At 37.9% G+C, this 21,332-nt stretch overlaps 2 long non-coding RNA genes across 3 annotated transcripts; both read right to left on the reverse strand.

The window, feature by feature from the left end:
- Positions 1-7,185: 7,185 nt before the first annotated feature.
- On the reverse strand, positions 7,186-9,012 carry LOC142931809 (uncharacterized). Its single transcript, XR_012947411.1, has 2 exons — positions 8,854-9,012; positions 7,186-7,783 (listed from the first exon to the last, which is right to left on the reverse strand). It is a non-coding gene; the product is annotated as an uncharacterized LOC142931809 (long non-coding RNA).
- Positions 9,013-9,019: 7 nt separating this feature from the next.
- Positions 9,020-18,034, reverse strand: LOC142931810 (uncharacterized). 2 transcript variants are annotated; one of them, XR_012947413.1, is made up of 8 exons: positions 12,010-18,034; positions 11,008-11,095; positions 10,374-10,483; positions 10,252-10,292; positions 10,044-10,119; positions 9,834-9,947; positions 9,554-9,669; positions 9,020-9,040 (listed from the first exon to the last, which is right to left on the reverse strand). It is a non-coding gene; the product is annotated as an uncharacterized LOC142931810 (long non-coding RNA). The 2 variants fall into 2 exon arrangements; XR_012947412.1 differs by having other exon boundaries at positions 9,834-9,950.
- Positions 18,035-21,332: the final 3,298 nt, after the last annotated feature.

Genomic DNA, 21,332 nt, shown 5'->3' on the forward strand with positions numbered 1-21,332 from the left:
TAATCACAAAAGAAAAGCAAGAACAACATCTAGTTTGTCTTTACATCTCATACCATACAAATGGCTTTCGGGTGATGTTATCATCACATAGAGAGGAAGACAGAGAGGAGAGAGATGTGTTAAACGGTATATTAAAGATAGAAGGACACCTGTCGCATTCAACGGTTGTCAGCTGCATCTCAGCCTCAGACAGGCTGACGAGTGTGACTGAATGTTTCCTCCCATTGAAAGTAATAGAGTTAAAAAAAACTTCTCCGTTGTGCCACTCGGTGATCGGCCAGAAAACACTCTGGTGGCCACATAAATGTATCTGATCAAACTAATCACATCTACTGATGAAAGTACCAAAGTGAACAACAGCCCGATCTTTTTTAGGTTCCAGCCTTCTTTACCTTTTATTATTTATTATTTTGGAACTGAACTATGGTGCCAGACCAAGCTGCTAAGATCTTTACGGTGCAACTTGAAAGCCTATATCTCAAAAATGATTTAGTCTTTCCTGATTTATAATATGTGACAATTGTACTCTCTCAATGTTGTGGAGAAGCTATTCTGACTACGCATTTTATTGTTTTCATGATCATTTGATGTTTGTCCTTTCTTAAGTGTCAGCTGGTGATCAGGGCTTCCCAAAGGGGGCCAACGATGAATCTAAGAAGTTGCAAGATGATTAACAAGGTATAGGGAAGTAGAAAAACATATTGCTACATACATTTTGCTTTTTATCTTGTGTAATATTGTGAAATATACCACCAAAAAAATAACACTGCAACCTGTGATGAGGGTCAAAAAGATAAACAGCCTGTGAAATGTGGAGATCTGTGTTGACGGCAGCTAAAATGACGCACCAACCAAAGATCTAATAATTGAATGGCACAGACCTGATGGCTGTCAAACAAAAGATGGTTCCAGAGTATCCTCCATGTGAGGAAACTTACTGTTAACATACCACTTAAATAAAAAGTATTGCCTTTTTTAAGGATGATGGATAACATAAGACCTAAGATTGAAATGAGCCATTTTTAAACTAACTGCTACATGTCTGCTGCTACTAGATACTATATAAGTCTGCCAGAAATGTCTACAACTTAGATTTTTGTGCCAATAGATGCTCAGCCTGAGAATGTCCTAGAGGCCACAATACACCGCGATGTAGTCCTGTTTCAGAGTATTTAATCACCCTTTTATAGGATATTTGTACCAAAGGGGATGTTCTTTAAATACAACATTGATCCTGCAGGACTTTGTACTGTCACCAGCATCAAAGTGCACACAACAAAGACCAGTCCTGGGGGGAAATATTCCTTTTATACGCTGTTAATCACACATTTATTGTGTGATAAATGAGGTGCATACTGTATATTATGATAGAAACAGGAGAAAGAAAGGGGGTTGACTCCATTGCTCTCCGACGACCACAACAGTTTGTCTTAAGGACCCACAAAGCACAGCAAGACAAGCTTTATGGGATTCCTCTGGAGGGAAGCAATGCATTGACCAATCAAATTGCTATATTTCTTGCAAAATAACCCACAAACAATTACTGTTGACAAGACTGTAAAATATGTTGTTAGTGCAGTCCCGGTGAACCCTTGTTGTTCCAGTAGTAGAAATGTTTGGTTTTTACCTGAATTGCAGGATATTAATACCCTTTAAAAAAAAGTTTTGTGACCTATGAGGCAATTTCAATTCCTAGAAAAAAACTTTGAAAAATGCAAGTTATAAATCAATATGAAAGGTCCTAAGAAAGACAGCAGTGCTGTAGGATTCCACGGTAACATATTGTATGTGGTGTTCTACTATTAACACTGTAGCGAACAGACAACGGACAACTTTAAACACGGTGATGGAAGTACTCTACCCTTCAATGAGAAGGCTTGAGACCTGTGTCAAATGTAAATATATCCTACAGTCTGTCCTGTTTTATCGGGGCAGTGCGTGATGAGAAGATGTGTGCAGTGACGTCTTTTGCTCAAACGAATACACCTAAAAATGAAAGAATTAGAAAAATTAAAGAACTTCTTTCAGTGTGAATACTTTCTTTTCTGAGTGGACTTCCTGTTCTGATTAGCGCCTAAAGAAAGCACATTTGCTGTACATGAAAATGTACTGACTTCATTTGTACGGACGCAAAGTGCTGAGCTGGCATTGGCCTCTGCAGCTCTCCATAGGCATTGCATGGCAGCTCGCCGCTGCTACGTTAGTTGTTATTCTCTGGCTGAGCTGCGAAACCAAATTTTGTATTAAAAATTATTCTAAACATCAACTGACTTCCTGCACTTCTCTTGACCTCAAAACTCACACCCAAACCCATTGACCTTTCATCATAGATCATTGGCTTTGTGGCTTTGTTGGCGTCATCAGAATGAAATAATGTATTGCTTCATGTAAAAATGGAAAATTAAATTGTTTTTCTACTTCAGCAACCTACTGTACATCACTGCTCACTGTTTGATTGGACCGTACTAAAAATAAAACATTTCAAGGCTATTGTAAGACTTTCTAAAAATACGTAATAAGTGTCAAATGCCTCGTATCTCCACTACAACATTTATTTGTGATGCTTCAAAGGGGCCGATGGTGTTGATTCAGGGCCTCGCTCTGGAACAGTTAATGAATAAATTAACCAGAGACGTTCTCTCTAAACAAGAAGTTGTGATAGCTGTTTCGAGCAAGTGGTGTATTTAACAGTTGTCTTTCATGTTGAGGATGTGTGGCCTGGAACCATGACACAAACATTTAAAAACACACTTAAAGATAGAACATTAGTCTCCAAGAAAACTGCAAGCATGGGGGGGGGGGGGGGGGGAAATGGCTGAAAAGCTGGGTGTTTAGATGGAGATATGAGAGATTTGCTTGACAAAGAGACACAGATGGTAATGTAGTTTGAATAGCGCTGATTGGAATTTAAGTTATACAAATATTTACGTGCAGTAGGGGTGCACTTGAGGCAGAAATAATTAACAACCAAGGGAACTACTAACAAATAATTAATTGGCTCATAAAAAACTATGATGAAGGAGCCAAAGAAACAGATTTACACATTTCTGACATGGGGAGCAGTCAGGGAAGCTTAAAGGCTAATTCTGTAGACTATCTACAACTAAAACAAAATACTGAATTAGCCTGGAAGTCTTTTCAACAGTAACATCTGGTTTGTGTTGCTTCTTTTCAATGAAGCACGCATCATGTTGGCATCTTCACGTCACCCAGATAGAGGAAAAATTATCATAATTTAAAGAATGTTGCATCCCTTTCTCTACAGATACTACCGTACTTGTAAACAAACCTTTAAAACACTAGTAAACGTGTAATTCAACATCCATACACTATCAGCTGACATTAAATCCTAACCGATTTTGAATTTGTGTTGCACATGATCTCAAAAATGTGCACACTACAAAATGAAAAAATAATGGGGCACCACACACTACACACCGCCTCACGTGATCTCATGGGGATGCAGATGTAAATAAAGTGGAGACAGACGTGGTAATGTTTTACAGTGAGGTTTTACTCGGGAGGTTTAAGACTGGACCTGTAATCCCCTCATATTACCAGACTGTCTGGGTTTCACATCGGTACTGACCAAGGTCCCAGAACAGATTTCTCCTCCAATTGTGGAAAGAAACCTCATGTACTCTGAGCCCGGCTTTAGTCAATGTTAAGAGTAATGTAATATGTTTTAAATTATGGTTTAGGTATTTAGGTATTGTGACCTTTTAGTTTACATTTCTTTAAGTTTCCCCCAGGAGATAAAAGCTGAGACTCACTCCAGTGATTTATGAGTCCGTCAAAGATTAGACCTACTTTTTGAAGATAACAAAACACTTTTGTCTGACAGCAGTGAATCCCAGACACCTATGAAGATTTTCACCCAAGCCTCCCTTAGAAGACCGATGAATCATCTCTTTGATGTATAAATGCACCAAAAAAATAATTAACTTGTGTTATTATTAAATCAAATGAGAGTATCATTTTGGATAATGGTTGCTGTAATATATTGTGAAAAGAGACAGACCGAGAGAGAGAGAGAGAGAGAGAGGGAGAGAGAGAGAGAGAGAATGAGCAGCGACATAAAGAGACAGAATGCTAATTCACTGCTTTGCATTCATCATATTTTTCTTTGTAATTAACTGTCAACCTCATCCGGAGCATTGCACTCTATTACATCATGTCCAAAACTGAGTTGTAATCATTCAACCAAATTTAAAATTCATGCTGATCTGCCAAAAGCTGCTCGACATTGCTGCTGCAGATATACAAAAACCTAAACCAGGAACAGTCATAGCAGCTGATAATAAACTGCTTCAAATATTAAATGTCACACATCAACATATTACTATATTGATATTATTGAGTGTCTAAGAATGCAAAGCAATACTAATCATCAAGAACATATTTATATACAAATTCAATGGGGTTAAAGTTTCAAGAACAATGGTGCCAAAGCATCAAAATACAAATTGTCCAAATGACTTGTCACTTTTAGGAACACCTGCTCATTAACACAAATATCTAATCAGCCAATCACGTCGCAGCAACTCAATGCATTTGGACAAGTAGACATGGTAAGGACGATCTGCTTCAGTTCAAACAGAGCACTAGAATGGATAAGAAAGGTTATTTAAGTCACTTTGAATGTGACATGGTTGTTGGTTTGAGTATGTCTGAAACTGCTGAACCATAGCATTACTACGGAGGCCCTGTGGGTCAAAACACATTTCACAAAAGAGAATAACATTTCACAAAGCGCAACGACATTTCCTCTGGATGCCTTGGGGCACATTGCTGCCTCTCAAGGTCCAAATGTCAAGATGATAAATGAAATGAAACAAAACTTTACTTATTTTAAGGGATATTGCAAATATAAAAGTATTATCCATCTCTCCACCTGCCTCAGTATTGTCCCGTTGTAACCACAATGTACCCATCATTCTAATGCCTACTTCCAGCAGGGTAACTCGCCATGTCCCAACACTCAAATCATCTCAAACTGGTTTCTTGAATGAGTTCATGGATGTGCAGCCAAAAAAATCTGCAACAACCGCGTGATGTTATAATGTCAATATGGAACAAAATCTCTGAGGAATGTTTCAGCACCTCCTTGAATATATATGCAATAAAGAATTATGACAGTTCTGAAAGCAAAAGGGGGTTTAGGTATTTATATTGTATGCATGTATTGTGCGTATGTGTGTGTGTGTGTTTAGGTCATTCACTGTTAGCCACAGGGTCATGTACTTCCGTTTCTCTTCCCCCTGTAACTTCATGAATAGGATCCTTACAACTGTCTTTCCTTTGAAAGACGATCTTTTTTTTTGACTTGTTTGAACACACACACACACACACACACACACACACACACACACACACACACACACACACGCTCAAAGAGGCGCCTGCAGGATAAAACAAAGATAAAGAAGAAAAAACGTCCCTTTTGGACTCATGGACACCAGTGAAGCTTCAGGGTTATGCAGAGTTCAAACCAGCAACTCTCTGCATACTGGGCTGTGGCTCACCAGAACAGTGGAGAATGTAATAAAAAACATTCAGCACAATACCCACCAGCAGTTGCACTAAAAGTGCACTTCAGCTTTTCTGACAGAAAGTTGCATTGATTTTTTATTTTGTTTATTGATCCAAGTGCACTTGTTATTGATGTCCATGCTGACGCAATTTGTAGTTTGACTCATTTACTTTGCCACCCTGGGCCTTTCCATGGCGTTTACATGAGCGGTCGCTATTGATTCAGCCTTCCCACGTTCACGCTTAGAAGTATCATAGGGACTCTGCTTCCTTCAAAACACAGCAGAACGCAGGGGAGAAGCTGAAAACTTGTGTACTTTTACACAAGGACAAGTAGATTCTGTGTTTTTTTGAATACTTTATTTACTTTGCGAAGTTTGCGTAAGCTACAAAGTGAGAAGTTTGCTTTCCCTGAGTTAGAGAGAAACACAACAGTGGTGTTGCATGTCTGGTGAGACAGAGAGAGGGGGAGTGAGAAAGAGTGAAGATGGGAGAGACAGAAAGAATAAGATTGAGATGGAAAGAGAGGAAGAAGGCGATGGGAAGAGGAACAAGGAGAAAAGGTCAGCAAATGAATGAACAATGGAAAGATGAAGAGGGAAATGAGACAGTCGGCGGATGCACTGTCAAACTCACTCAACACTTAATCATTGGCTTTCGGTGTTATTACTATGACGTGACCCAACTAGCTATGCTAATATGATGAGTCAAAGACATGTCGATGACGATGAGTCAGCGTGTGAGGAGGCGGCTGAGAAATAGTGCACTGTAAAAAAAATTCTGTGTAATATACGGTAAATTACCGGCAGCTGTGGTTGCCAGAACTTCACCGTAAAAAATAAAGTGAGAATGTATAATACATCACGGTATATCTTTTTTGCAACCGTAGATTTCACAGTTGAGAACAGTTTTTTGTTTACGGTAAATTACTATAAAAAACAGAGATTTCATAAACCTGTTTAAGGTAATATGCAATTTAACGGTAAATTACCGGCAGCTGTGGTTGCCAGAACTTCACCGTAAAAAATAAAGTGAGAATGTATAATACATCACGGTATATATTTTTTGCAACCGTAGATTTCACAGTTGAGAACTGTTTTTGGTTTACGGTAAATTACTATAAAAAACAAGAGATTTCATAAACCTGTTTACGGTAATATGCAATTTAACGGTAAATTACCGGCAGCTGTGGTTGCCAGAAATTCACCGTAAAAAATAAAGTGAGAATGTATAATACATCACGGTATATATTTTTTGCAACCGTAGATTTCACAGTTGAGAACTGTTTTTGGTTTACGGTAAATTACTATAAAAAATAAGAGATTTCATAAACCTGTTTACGGTAATATGCAATTTAACGGTAAATTACTGGCAGCTGTGGTTGCCAGAACTTCACCGTAAAAAATAAAGTGAGAATGTATAATACATCACGGTATATTATTTTTGCAACCGTAGATTTCACAGTTGAGAACTGTTTTTTGTTTACGGTAAATTACTATAAAAAAAACAGATTTCATAAACCTGTTTACGGTAATTTGCTTTAGAAATAACAGCCATGTTATAAACGTGTTTACGGTAAATAACCTTATAAACAGCAACTATATTGTGAAGCTAATTACAGTTTTTCTCAGTAAAAAACACAGTACAACTGTATGATACATTACGGCATTTTATTGAAAAATGCAACTTAACGGTAAATTACCGGCAGCTGTGGTTGCCAGAACTTTACCGTAAAAAATATAGTGACAATGTATAAGACATCACGGTACAAAAATACGGTACAACATAGAACGTAATACAATTGGTTGGCATAGATTTCAGTCAACTTCTGATTATTGTAAATTACAAAGGAAATATCAAATAAAGCAGATTGTAAATCAAGGTACAGACCATCATTGATATACCTTAAGAAACTAACATTCTCTGTGAAAAACAGGTTGAACTGATACAATATCTTGTACAATATACTCACAAAGCAGTGTTGAGATCTTGAAGAAACAGCATGTGTCCATATATATATGAAGGATAACCATGAATAAACATGAAAGGATTAGCCACTTGCCCTGAGTTGATCAAGAGTAATGAGTCACTGAGTCCAGACTTGACTGAAGAGGGCACTCAACATGGTATAGCGTCTCACATGGACATGAAGTTCAGGAAGCTGGAACATGAAGCGTGTATTTTCACCAGTTCTGCTTGAGGACTCGTATGTTGACCATCAGGTATTCACTGTGGACTGGAATGATCCTCTCTGCACCCAAAAACAGAAACAAAGGCAAAGTTAGATTGATGCAGTGCTTCAACATGATGCCTACAGAAACATTTACTGCCTTCTGCTGTTAAACTGAGCTCCAATGACCTAGAAGAAACCAGCACTTTATACTTAATAAAAAATAATAGTGTCACAGATTATTTTATTTTTTTTAAATATCAATAACGTTTATTTGTAAATTTTGAGTTGTTTGTTTATTATTCTCACTTTAACAGATAAAAATAAACAAGTGAGATGGGAACATTTTTCATTTAGTTGCATAATAATTGTGCACACATATATATTCTCCTAAGAAAGCCAAAACCTCACTTTTACTTTATTAAATATTCAGGTTTGAGGTTTATAACATTTTGGATTGACCGAGAGCTCTGTAGTTGTTCAATACAATTAATACTCAAAAATACAACTTGCCTTTTAATTGTGCACACAGTGTAAAGACAATCATCATGTTTGATACAACCAGGGTATCTGCACATCTTATTAATTCCATCAATTCTACATTTTTTGTTTTAATTTTTTTAATTCAATGACTTTTAAGACCTTTTAAATATCTCTAAAATCAATTACATTACTGTTGCAAAATAAATAGAGAAACTAGAATACAGTAAGCTGTATCCTGTTGTTGAGTTGTATTGCATTTGAATAACTGAGCTATTCAGTGTACAATAGCTAATATAACTGCCTTCTCGTTAACAAAAATCAAACTGTATGGCGGAGACCCAGTTCAATAGGAAACAATGACCCCCAGCATTTACCATCAAATAAACATAAGAGTGCACTGTAGGGCCCACTTGGGTGCAAAGACACAGGTGCAAACCCCTTTTGGGTGGATTTTGGAAAGATAGTACACAGAATTAATGACATTTTACTGCTACGTGAAACGTAATGTAAGGGGGATATCAGTTCAGAGCACTAAAAAACAAATAGTACTAATACAAAACTATATTCCAGTGGTTTCATCTATGTTTGCATGAAGCGGTTGGCTCAGACCGTGCACCTGAGGATGATTGATTGAGTGAAGTTTGAGTTGCACCTATCGCACTGCTTACCTCTAATTAGCCTTGACAAGACTGGTGTCTGAGTCATTGGGTCCAGACTTGACTGAAGACAGGTGGGACAGAGTCTCATACAGACAGGGTATGCTGTTCAGGAAACTGGAACTTTAGGCAGGTGTTGTCATAATTTCTGCTTGAAGACTCACAAGTCAATCTGGTATTCGCTGTGGGCTAGCATGATCTTCCAGCCAGAAAAAAAGACAACATAGAAAACATTAACAATACTAACAATAATAATAACAGTAACATCACCAATAATATAACTTTATATAGCACTTACACAGTTGCAAAATGGTTCTCATACTTCACACAAAAAACAATCAAACTATAAAAACACAAAACATTAAAGAGGGTAAAACAGAACAAACTTACCAAAGGGTAAACAAAGAGTAGGGTTAAAGATTTCATAAAAAGGTCAAGCTACAAATATGATTCATGAATAAGAAATAGCCATAATACGTATGGTATGTCAATAAAGTCAAAATAAATTCACAGTATGTCAAAAAAGGTTATTCTGGCAAGAAGTTAAAATCACATTGGATCATGAAATGCCTAGTTTTATGCAGTACTTAACATCAACAATACATGCATACACTGTTTGAACATGAAATGGCTAAACAGTGCTTACAAAAATAGAAGACCCTAAAGCCTTCTCTTGTTAAATGAACATACATTGAACTTTACAACAACTTACCTCTGTTTATCCTTGACAACACTTGTATGTATCCGATCATAAGGTTACACTAGTAGGACAGCAAAGAGGGTGATGAGGTCCATCTGAAGTACAACCGCTGGTAGTCGTAATCACACCTGAAAGAAAGAATAAAGAGAAAAAAGACAAGGGGTGGACATACATCCTCTTAAGTGAAAGATGAAATCATGTCAAGCATCAACTTTTACTCTTTTCAATGCAAAGGTTGCAAATTAAAATGAAATGGCTAAATTCACACTCAAAAATAAAAACAGTGCCTCACCTGGTTTAGCCCGTACCACATATTGTTATCGCAGCAACAAAGGTTTGATTCCCGTTGGGCCATGTGTTGCAGATCATCCCCTCTCACTCCACTGTGGTCCCTGTCTCTCTACTTCTGCTGTCCAATAAAACACGAATGACAAAAAAATCATCTTTAAAAGTAAAAAAAACAACTGCTTGCTTTGGGCATTTAAATGGATTAAAATCCCACCGTTTTCCTGGTTGTCATAAAAGCCAGCAAGTTGTTCCCATCCAAGTCCACAACCACTAGAGTTTGAATGCAATGTCTGAAAGGTGGCAGGAGCAAATTAATTCAATGTTGCAAGATTAGAGTAAATTGTCTTAATTATCTGCACAAACTGCTCTTGTACCAATTAAAATGTTCAGATATTTGTTAGATATGTGTACAATTTACTTACTTTAAAGGAGATTCTTCTTAGCAATGCCACCTGCCTTCGACCTAGAAGTTTCACAAAAGCACTGGAACAAATTGTCTTTCTTTTGACAGACATTCAAGTATTTCAAAGAATTGAATACTGACTTGAACTTTACTCCTTCCACATCTGGTTTATCTTGGGTCTGGAGGCGATCAACAGCAGAGTTGTAGCTGTCAATGGTGCGCTCTGCTCCGCACAGATTTGGATCGTCACCCTGAAATTCAGATCGGATTATTAGGCAGTACCTACAGAAATATTGCGAGTGACTGAAATTTTCAGTGAAGGCACCAATGCCATGAGAGCCCAAATTATGTCCTGCAATGCAATATAAGGTTATTTTGACTACTGTTTCATCTGATACTACGATCCCGTTCTCCTCCAAATCCTTCAAGTCTGTTAGTAATTCAGAGAACACAAATGTTTTGAAATCTTTCTCTCTACACAATAAAACAAGTGACATGTGGTTTGTGTCAGACCTTACATGAACTGGCAAATTATCATCAGATACATAGACAGCTAATATTTTATGTATTGTCTTTGCAGAGCCTAAAGGGTTAAAGTCTCTTTCACAGGCACATAATATGAAAACATATCAGTCCTGTTCTCATCTCGTCCTAAAAACATTTTCTTAGGCTCCACATAGTTGAACCCTTTTTTGAAAGACTGAGCTCTTGAGTATGCTGTCCTCATTGGCCCTCTATGACATGCAGAGAAAAGATCAAATTCTCAAAGACTCACAAACTTTGCTGATGTCCTCATCTGATATTGGTGTGTCATTTTTAAACAGTGAAGTTAGTTTGGTCCAAGCAGGTAGTAGAAACTGTCCCTGCAATTTCAAGTAGAATAAACAGAGAAAAAGATCACTGAAGTTTTCAGAAATATCCATATCACCTTTATCTGTGCTGGTCTCTATAACATTTTCTGAGTCATGCAGGTGAGGGCCACAGTCATGTGATTCAGTTGGAACAGCTGATGACTGAGGAGAAGCAGATTCTCTGTACATGTCACTAATACTGCTGTCTGCTATTTGTGTCTCCGTGGCATGTGGGCAGTAAATGAAGATCTGACCGTGAAAACATTTGACCATCCACTCACTTTAATAATTAGCTACTTTGTGTCTGGACATGTGCTTTCAAATAACGCCATAGCCATTTATGAGCGGTAACGTTAACAGACATGGCGCACTTATGAGCGGTAACGTTAACAGACATAGCACATTTATGAGCAGTAACGTTAACAGACAGTTTATAAGCGGTAACGTTAACAGACAGTTTATAAGCGGTAAAGTTAACAGCCGTCCCAACAGTAACGTTAGCTTAGCTGTAACGTTAGCTGATAGGTTACCATTATGCCTCTGGTAGAAATGAGCCTTATAGCTCCATATCTAACAAAGGTCTGCTTGCAACCAGCTTCAACGCACTTAAATAAACAACGTGGTTCATCACTATGAAGTTTGCAATGAAGCACATAACCCCTCGATGTTTTAGCTTTAACTGACTTGCCACAGAAATGACAACTAAACATTTTCCTAGCAAACCTTTGGTAAAGTAAGCTAGCTAATGTTTAACACAGAAACCCATAACCCATGTTACATCCACGAAAAGTAAACTCTCAACTCATTTAGATAGCTAAGTGAACTTACTATTAACGTTGAATGACTCGTTTTTGCAAGGGCGACACAAAACTGCAGAAAACAAAGCCTCAAATTCAAATGTAACGTTAGCTAGCTGACATGCTTACCTTCAGAAGAAGTGTTGTGTTTCCAGGAGTCAGGCCGTTGATCATCAGTAACGTGCTGCCTGAGCGCGCAGAAAAGGCGCTGAAATGAGTTCAAAAGTTCAGCCTCCAACCGTTGCTTTTTTTAAATTGTTGTGTAGGTCTGATCACTGCCGCCTCCGTCCGTCCGTCCCTCTCTCTCTCTCTCTCACTCTCTCTCTCTCTCTCTGTCTGTCTGTCTCTCTGTGTTCCCACCACATTTGGTCAGGTTATTCACTGAGACAGGCACCTGTTGGTCTTAAAGTGTCATGAGGGAATCGCTAAACAGTGAAACAGTATGATCATATAGGGTGCACTGCACACACATTAGGAATAGATGTCACAGGGTGCCTTGAAACTGTCGCGAGATCTGCACCTGCAAGCACCTGCAATGTTACAAAATACTAACCAACAGAGATCAAAAGAGAGGTGGGGGATGGGGTGAGGGGTGAGATGCAACTTATGCTCTGCAAAAAAGGATTACAAAACAAGGAAAACGTATGGAAGGTTACTCTCTACTGCTTTGAATAAGCAGACTAGTTTGCATCTAGCACTTATTGTTTTGTTTGTTGGTTAAATATTAGTTCTGACTGTTGAAACTGACAATGTCTTTCAAAAATTACAGTGTTGGCCTTCAAATTTATCTTATGGTATATTTACATTATTAGCACAATGGTTCGTACATTTAACCGTGACAAAATGTATTTCTTTTTACTAATAGTACCTGCAAAAACTGCAGTGTTATATTTTATATATTATAGTGTATTTACAAAAACAGCACAATGGTTAGTGCATTTAACCTTGACAAAATGTCTTTTTTACAAATAATGAATGCAAGCAACATTGATCGGGCCCTCGCACCTTCACGCACGTCGAGGGTACTAGCAGGACTCTAGTTGCCGCGGCCGTGCTTTCTGTGACCATGAGACACTGCGTGCACGAGTTAGACAATATTTCCTGCGTGTACCAGTGGCGTAGCAAGATCATTTTGCCAGGTCTTAAGCCTCGAATGTTTTGAGTTCAGCTCTGAATACAATCATAAATGTAAGCCTGTAATGATCGACAAAAAAACAAATGTTTTTTGAATGCGCTTCAGTGTTTGTAACATAAAAGACTGTCAAAGTAAATGCAGGTGTCCAAACCGACTGTTTGTTTGTGGTGCAGCTAGCTCTGACAATCACTGCTGAGTGACTCAAAGCGGAAAGAGTCGAGGAGAAATGGCAGAATGTATAGTTCCATGTGGAAAAAAACAAACCGAAAGGTGATCCCATGTGGTCTAATCTATATCATGAATTAGGTTAACGTGACTTCAGACGGGGCTGCTCCGTAGGTCTGCTAACGTCGCTGGACACGCTGCTCGCTAATCGCTCCAATAACAGCTGCTTCCTCTGCAGAAATGCAGACTTTAACTGAACAACAGCTGCTAGTAAAGACAACGTGGGTGTTTATGTCATCGTTTCTAAACGTATGCGTTTACGACTGTCCACAAGAAGAGGTAACTCTGGAGTTTTCAAACAAGTCTACAACATATTAAAAAAGCAGGGCTCTGACATCTTTAGAAGTAAAAGTTGGTCTGATCTCACCAAGAGTACAACAGGGTGTACGCCTTAAGGACGTGTACACCATGCTGAGGTCTGAGTGTCATACAGGCAAAAATCTTTTCTAGATAATCTAGAGGAATTCTGTTCAGGTGACCTCATTGTAGGCCTAGTCCACAATGTGTGTCCAGAATCTGTGGGTTCTGGGACCCATATTTGAGAGATTATGGCCATTCTTGCATATGTCAAAAAATCCACTCAGGGAATAAGGCATCAATTAAGCCCTTTGGGGCTGTTTTTGGGGACCTTAACTTGCAGCTACGAAGTCCAGATTATAGGTAGGTAATGGTGACGAGCCCCTCTTTGAAGGAGAAAAGGAGTCAAATCTCTACCCTGATTTAGAGTATAAAAAGTTAGAGAAAAGACTGGTGAAAACTGGTGCCATCTGGTTCGAATCATCTCTGTTGGGTGCATTTGAAAACACTTGTAAATGGCTTATTGTCCTAATATTCACATATGATGGACAAAAGAGGACCCTCTTAAAGGCTCAATTGGATTCAAGTCATTAGCATGCTGCTAACAGAAGTTAGCTTTCCCAAGGGTCTGCAGAGATCTTGCTTTAGATCCTGCATTACGTTATCACAGGGGAATGATTAATACAAAATTCAGGCAGTTTCAACCTTTCACTAAGATTTAATGGCCCGTTTCTCACTTGCCAAAAAAAGCCGAAAAATAAGGCTATATGCCTCAATTTTGACCTTTGGGGCTGTGTTTGGGTACCTTAACTTGCAGCTACGACCGTAAAATTTGGGGGAATTCATATTCACTAGCCCCTCTTTAAACAGGAAAAGGATTCAAATTTCTACTTTGATTTAAAGTGTAAAAATTGAGAGAAAAGACTGGTGAAGGCCATTTCGGATCATAAGTACCATTGGGTTAGAATCCTTTCTGTTGGGTGAAATAAACAGTCAATTTTCAACTTTTCGCACCATTTAATCTGTGGGAAAAGGTGGAATGACTGTGAAAGTTTCAGGGTCCTAGCCCATTGTTTTCTATGGGTATGTAGGCCGAATTGGGTAAAAAATCCATAGTTCACTATGGGAAAAGTGTTTGGAATTACCAATTGATTTTCATACCACTTGATCTCTGGCCAAAGGTCGATTGACTGTGAAAATTTCAGGGTCCTAGCCCATTGTTTCCTATGGGTAATTAGGCCGAATTAGGTCAAAAATCCATAGTTCACTATGGGAAAAGTGTTTGGAATTACCGATTGATTTTCATACCACTTGATCTCTGGCCAAAGGTCGATTGACTGTGAAAATTTCAGGGTCCTAGCCCATTGTTTCCTATGGGTAATTAGGCCGAATTAGGTCAAAAATCCATAGTTCACTATGGGAAAAGTGTTTGGAATTTCCCATTGATTTTCATCCCACTTAATGAATGGGCAGAGGTCGATTGACTGTGAAAATTTCAGCCTCCTAGTCCATTGTTTTCTGGGCGTATTTAGGCCGAATATGGTCAAAAATCCATAGTTCACTACGCAAAAAGTGTTTGGAATTTTCCATTGATTTTCAAACCACTTAATGAATGGGCAAAGTTCGAATTCATCCACCCCCGTCGCCTTGCCAGCAAGGAGCTTTTTGAATACCTTAGCGGCCTCCACCAGGGATATGGGTAATAGATAATATTTGCAGAAGTTGCAGAGTTGGCTGTTAGCTATATTATGGTGTATATCTGTAATTAGTACAATGGTCCGTACATTTAACAGTAAACAAATATATTTTTTTAAAGTAATTAATGCAAAAATCACGGTATGGATTTTTGTTCATATTACGGTGTATTTCCTTTACCAGTACAATGTTTAGTACCTTTAACAGTGACAAACTGAATATTTTACGAATAATAAATGCAAAAAATACGGGGCTGGCTGTTGAATGTATGATGCGTTTTACCTCCATTGGCAGTGCAATGGTCCGAACATTTAACAGTAACCAAATGTATTTTTAAAAAGTAATCAATGCAAAAATCACGGTATGGATTTTTGTTCATATTATGGTGTATTTCCGTTACCAGTACAATGTTTAGTACATTTAACAGTGACAAACTGATGTTTTTACAAATAATAAATGCAAAAAATACGGGGCTGGCTGTTGAATATATGATGCGTTTTACCTCCATTGGCAGCGCAATGGTCCGTACATTTTACAGTAACCAAATGTATGTTTTAAAAGTAATAAATGCAAAAATCACGGTATGGATGTTTGTTCATATTACGGTGTATTACCGTTACCAGTACAATGTTTAGTACATTTAACAGTGACAAACTGATTTTTTTACGAATAATAAATGCAAAAAGTACGGGGCTGGCTGTTGACTGTATGATGCGTTTTACCTCCATTGGCAGAGCAATGGTCCGTACATTTAACATTAACCAAATGTATTTTTAAAAAGTAATGAATGCAAAAATTACGGTATGGATTTTTCTTTCATATTACGGTGTATTTCCGTTATCAGTACAATGTTTAGTACATTTAACAGTGACAAAATGTATTTTATACGAATAATAAATGCAAAACATACGAGGCTGCCTGTTTAATGTATAATGCGTCATATCTCCATTGGCAGCACAGTGGTCCGTACATTTAACAGTAACCAAATGTATTTTTTAAAAGAAATAAATGCAAAAATTACGGTATGGATTTTTCTTTCATATTACGGTGTATTTCCGTTACCAGTACAATGTTTAGTACATTTAACAGTGACAAACTGATGTTTTTACAAATAATAAATGCAAAAAATACGGGGCTGGCTGTTGAATATATGATGCGTTTTACCTCCATTGGCAGCACAATGGGCCGTACATTTAACAGTAACCAAATGTATGTTTTAAAAGTAATAAATGCAAAAATCACGGTATGGATGTTTGTTCATATTACGGTGTATTACCGTTACCAGTACAATGTTTAGTACATTTAACAGTGACAAACTGATTTTTTTACGAATAATAAATGCGAAAAATACGGGGCTGGCTGTTGACTGTATGATGCGTTTTACCTCCATTGGCAGAGCAATGGTCCGTACATTTAACATTAACCAAATGTATTTTTAAAAAGTAATAAATGCAAAAATTACGGTATGGATTTTTCTTTCATATTACGGTGTATTTCCGTTATCAGTACAATGTTTAGTACATTTAACAGTGACAAAATGTATTTTATACGAATAATAAATGCAAAACATACGAGGCTGCCTGTTTAATGTATAATGCGTCATATCTCCATTGGCAGCACAGTGGTCCGTACATTTAACAGTAACCAAATGTATTTTTTAAAAGAAATAAATGCAAAAATTACGGTATGGATTTTTCTTTCATATTACGGTGTATTTCCGTTACCAGTACAATGTTTAGTACATTTAACAGTGACAAACTGATGTTTTTACAAATAATAAATGCAAAAAATACGGGGCTGGCTGTTGACTGTATGATGCGTTTTACCTCCATTGGCAGAGCAATGGTCCGTACATTTAACATTAACCAAATGTATTTTTAAAAAGTAATAAATGCAAAAATTACGGTATGGATTTTTCTTTCATATTACGGTGTATTTCCGTTATCAGTACAATGTTTAGTACATTTAACAGTGACAAAATGTATTTTATACGAATAATAAATGCAAAACATACGAGGCTGCCTGTTTAATGTATAATGCGTCATATCTCCATTGGCAGCACAGTGGTCCGTACATTTAACAGTAACCAAATGTATTTTTTAAAAGAAATAAATGCAAAAATTACGGTATGGATTTTTCTTTCATATTACGGTGTATTTCCGTTACCAGTACAATGTTTAGTACATTTAACAGTGACAAACTGATGTTTTTACAAATAATAAATGCAAAAAATACGGGGCTGGCTGTTGAATATATGATGCGTTTTACCTCCATTGGCAGCACAATGGGCCGTACATTTAACTGTAACCAAATGTATGTTTTAAAAGTAATAAATGCAAAAATCACGGTATGGATGTTTGTTCATATTACGGTGTATTACCGTTACCAGTACAATGTTTAGTACATTTAACAGTGACAAACTGATTTTTTTACGAATAATAAATGCAAAAAATACGGGGCTGGCTGTTGACTGTATGATGCGTTTTACCTCCATTGGCAGAGCAATGGTCCGTACATTTAACATTAACCAAATGTATTTTTAAAAAGTAATAAATGCAAAAATTACGGTATGGATTTTTCTTTCATATTACGGTGTATTTCCGTTATCAGTACAATGTTTAGTACATTTAACAGTGACAAAATGTATTTTATACAAGAAATACATGCACAAATTATTGTTTTGGCTGATATATAGATTTACGGTGTTTCACTGTCAGATAAACTGAATATAACCGATTTACAATTTACGGTCTCTTACTGTTGTGATTTAACAGTTTTTCACTGTAAAATTCACTGACTTTTCTTACAGTGTGGTGACTTCATCTGGACGGCCACCACACAGATTATGTCCATAATTCTGTGGCAACGAGGAAAAAGGGCCGTTAAATCTGTCGTTTATCGACGCAGGAGACAAAGATCAACCCCATCTGCTCTCTGTCCCTGCCAGTCAATCACACAGAGCCAAATGTTCACCCTTTACAAAGCTGCGCTGGAGGCAAAAATAATGTCATAGGCTAAGTTAAACACACCATCAACTGGTAGTGATAAGACAATAAGATTGAGTCCTTCCATCTGTCATCACCCTTTAAAATATGTTAATGTTTAAAACCAACAAATTCTACCAACTAAATAATCAAATCTAATCTGCCATTCCTTTCCAAAACAGTCCATATACAAACATTTTGTGATCTTGCAGTTTAACATTGTTGCCTTCGAATACGCAAATGACATGGTGGTACATCAGCAACAAAGTTCAATGTTGAAGAATTTGGAAATGTTGAACTGAATCTGAGCAGAATTAAAAACATGTCACATTCTTGGTTGCACCACAAAAAATGTCTTTTGTGTTTAGTAAATATTGGCCCTGCTTTGGTCCAACATTAACTGGGTATTTTTGGTAAGATGTCATCTAATTCATCACATTTGAGAGAGAGAGAGGGAGATACTTCCTGCCTCTAGTGCTAAACTATGCTCAAAATATTTCAGACCTATGGCCTTACTGACATGAAATGTTTTTCAAGCTAGAAAACAAGCTTATTTTTATGAATGTTAATATGTTCCTCTAACAATGGCTACATTTATATTAGCAAAGTTTGCAACTAGCTAGGGATGAAATTGTATCATCTAGCAGCTAAAGAGCCAGATAGCAGATTAAATGGTGAGTGAATATTGGGCTTACATCCATCAGAAAGACACAAACACGATTTTGAATTAATGCTAATGTTGCTCTTTGTCTGCTGGACTTGTAAATACGGAGCTGCTAGCCAACAGAAATGCCATAACGATTCTATAAAGTAATGATATGTCACAGGTCTTAACGAGACTGCTCTTCTATCCCCAAATGGCCTGCAGAAGAAAATCAATGAATTCTGTTTAAAAGGGTGATGTTAGGAGCCCATTAAGAGACAATGAACACATTCAAAGCCACTTTAATATATTTATTATCCCCTTTTCCCTCCTCAACTATCACGATACAAGAGCAGGCACCAGGGATGGACCCAAACACAGAGAAACATGAGGACGCAGCAGAAACGATGCAATGATATAGCTTACAGGCTTGTGTCAGATAAAACAGGCAACTCGGGCAAACCGGAACTGAACTCCAAACAAATGAAGACAAACTGACAAAGAACAAAGGGATCAAGGACCAAGGAAACAACTTACAAAGGACATGAAGAATGGGAAATGGACAGTTGCAAAGCAAAAGGACCTCAGGCGAGCAACCGGGGGGGCTGGACATGGCCGAAGATAAGACGGCAGTATCGGGGGCAGAACTCCAAGACTTGAGATCAAGCGGCTGGCACCACAAGTTTTGACTCCAGCATGGAGCAGGCTGCTGGACGAGGTTGCTGGAGTTCAGGCCTGGATTCAGGACGATGGAATTCAGGACCGAACTCAGGCAACTGGAGCTCTGGACCGGACTCTGGCCATAGGAGCTCAGCTAGGGCATCAATAAGGATGATTGACTGGTGAATCCTTAGCCCAGCCAACTAGATAGCTCCTCAGCCTTCATAAATTCATACATTTCCTCATCAAACAATCCATCAGCTGGGTCCATAGTGGTCAATTTGTACGGTCATGATTGGAGAGCAGGCAATAGGGGGTGGACCCAAACACAGAGAAAGATGAAGAGGCAGCAGCCACTATGCAATGATTGAATAGAAATAGCTCACAGGCTTGCGTGAAATGAAGACAAACTGTCAAAGAACAGAGGAACTGGTATTAGTGGTTGACTAATGGGGAAGAGGTGAGTTAAGCAGGAGGTCTGGTGACTGCAAGGCTGAAGAGAGACAGGTGAAAACTAATCAGGGCAGGACAGACAATCTAAAAGGTGGAAAACTCACAAAAACAGGAAGTAAAACAAGAAATTTGACAAACAGAGTGAAAAACAGGAAACAGTACCTGAATGACTGACATGCAAAAAGGAAAAACGTATCCTCTAGATAGAGTTCTTGACAAAGATGCTACGTAATCCACTTCCTCACATCAGAGGGAATAGAGCCAGACTATCACATCAACACCACCATCCAGCCAACATGCTTGACATGGAGCCATTACAGACCCATGAACGCTTTAATCATTTCTATTTCTGTATATCTCAAGAGTCATTTATTCAAACTAAAGTGCAAGAAGAGAAACATGCCCTCTTAAGTACAAAAATATGAATAACTAATGAATAGGAATTTTCATACTCATACAGTATGAAATACAATATGCCCACTGTCCATTAAATCCCCAGTGCTTGAAAAGGCATAATGCATGCGTTCAACTTTTGATGCATTTACACACACTATTAAAAACTTTTCCGCCCATTTTACTCCCAAGTTCTCTTCCCAGAAAACATTTTAAGATTGAATAAATGTTCATATGAAAGCTTGTGTAACTTCAGCCCCAAAAATATCAGTCATCTAAAGCTGCCATTTGCACAGTTGGTGTCTCGTCATCTTTCCTCACATGGCTTTGCTCCATTGAAAAATAGTTTGATCCCATTCCTCCTCTGAAATTTTCTTTGTTCTCGTCATTCATCCAAATATTCTCCACCTACTTCCCGTCTCATTCAGATTCAAACCCGTCCATGTCCATCTCTCTCTCATTTACTTGCTTAAGTCTCTCATTTCTTTCTTGAATTCACCATCATCTGTCTCTTTTGCCGCTGTCGTCGTTTGCCTGGTTTCATTCCATATTATCTCTGTTTTCCTTTCATTTCATTCATGAGCTGGGCATATTTCGCTGTCTCTTTGCAAGGCTCTCTCATACTTGCACAACCCAGACGTCTGATTCTGCCTCTCGTTACATCTGATTTCTTGTCACCTTTGTTGTTCTGCTCTCGCTGTCTCATTCCTTCACACATTCCACCTCTGTTTCTTTTTTTTTACTGACAAGCCTCAATGCTCGCTTACAGTTTTCTTTTAACTTGACATTCATCTGTTGTCTGTTTTAAGCTTACATGCACTAGTTGGCTTTTCTGTTTTGTAAAATCTGTGTTTTCCTTCTTTTGTGTATTATTTTCGTCTGAGACTCATTTTATTTGCAGCAGTCATGGCAGTAGTTGGTGTTACGCTGAGCATGCGGTACTCTGTTAAAGGAATGATATGATTCA

Source organism: Anarhichas minor, unplaced genomic scaffold (assembly GCF_050575085.1).
Source record: "Anarhichas minor isolate MPS153535 unplaced genomic scaffold, ASM5057508v1 ptg000054l, whole genome shotgun sequence".
Taxonomy (NCBI): domain Eukaryota; kingdom Metazoa; phylum Chordata; class Actinopteri; order Perciformes; family Anarhichadidae; genus Anarhichas; species Anarhichas minor.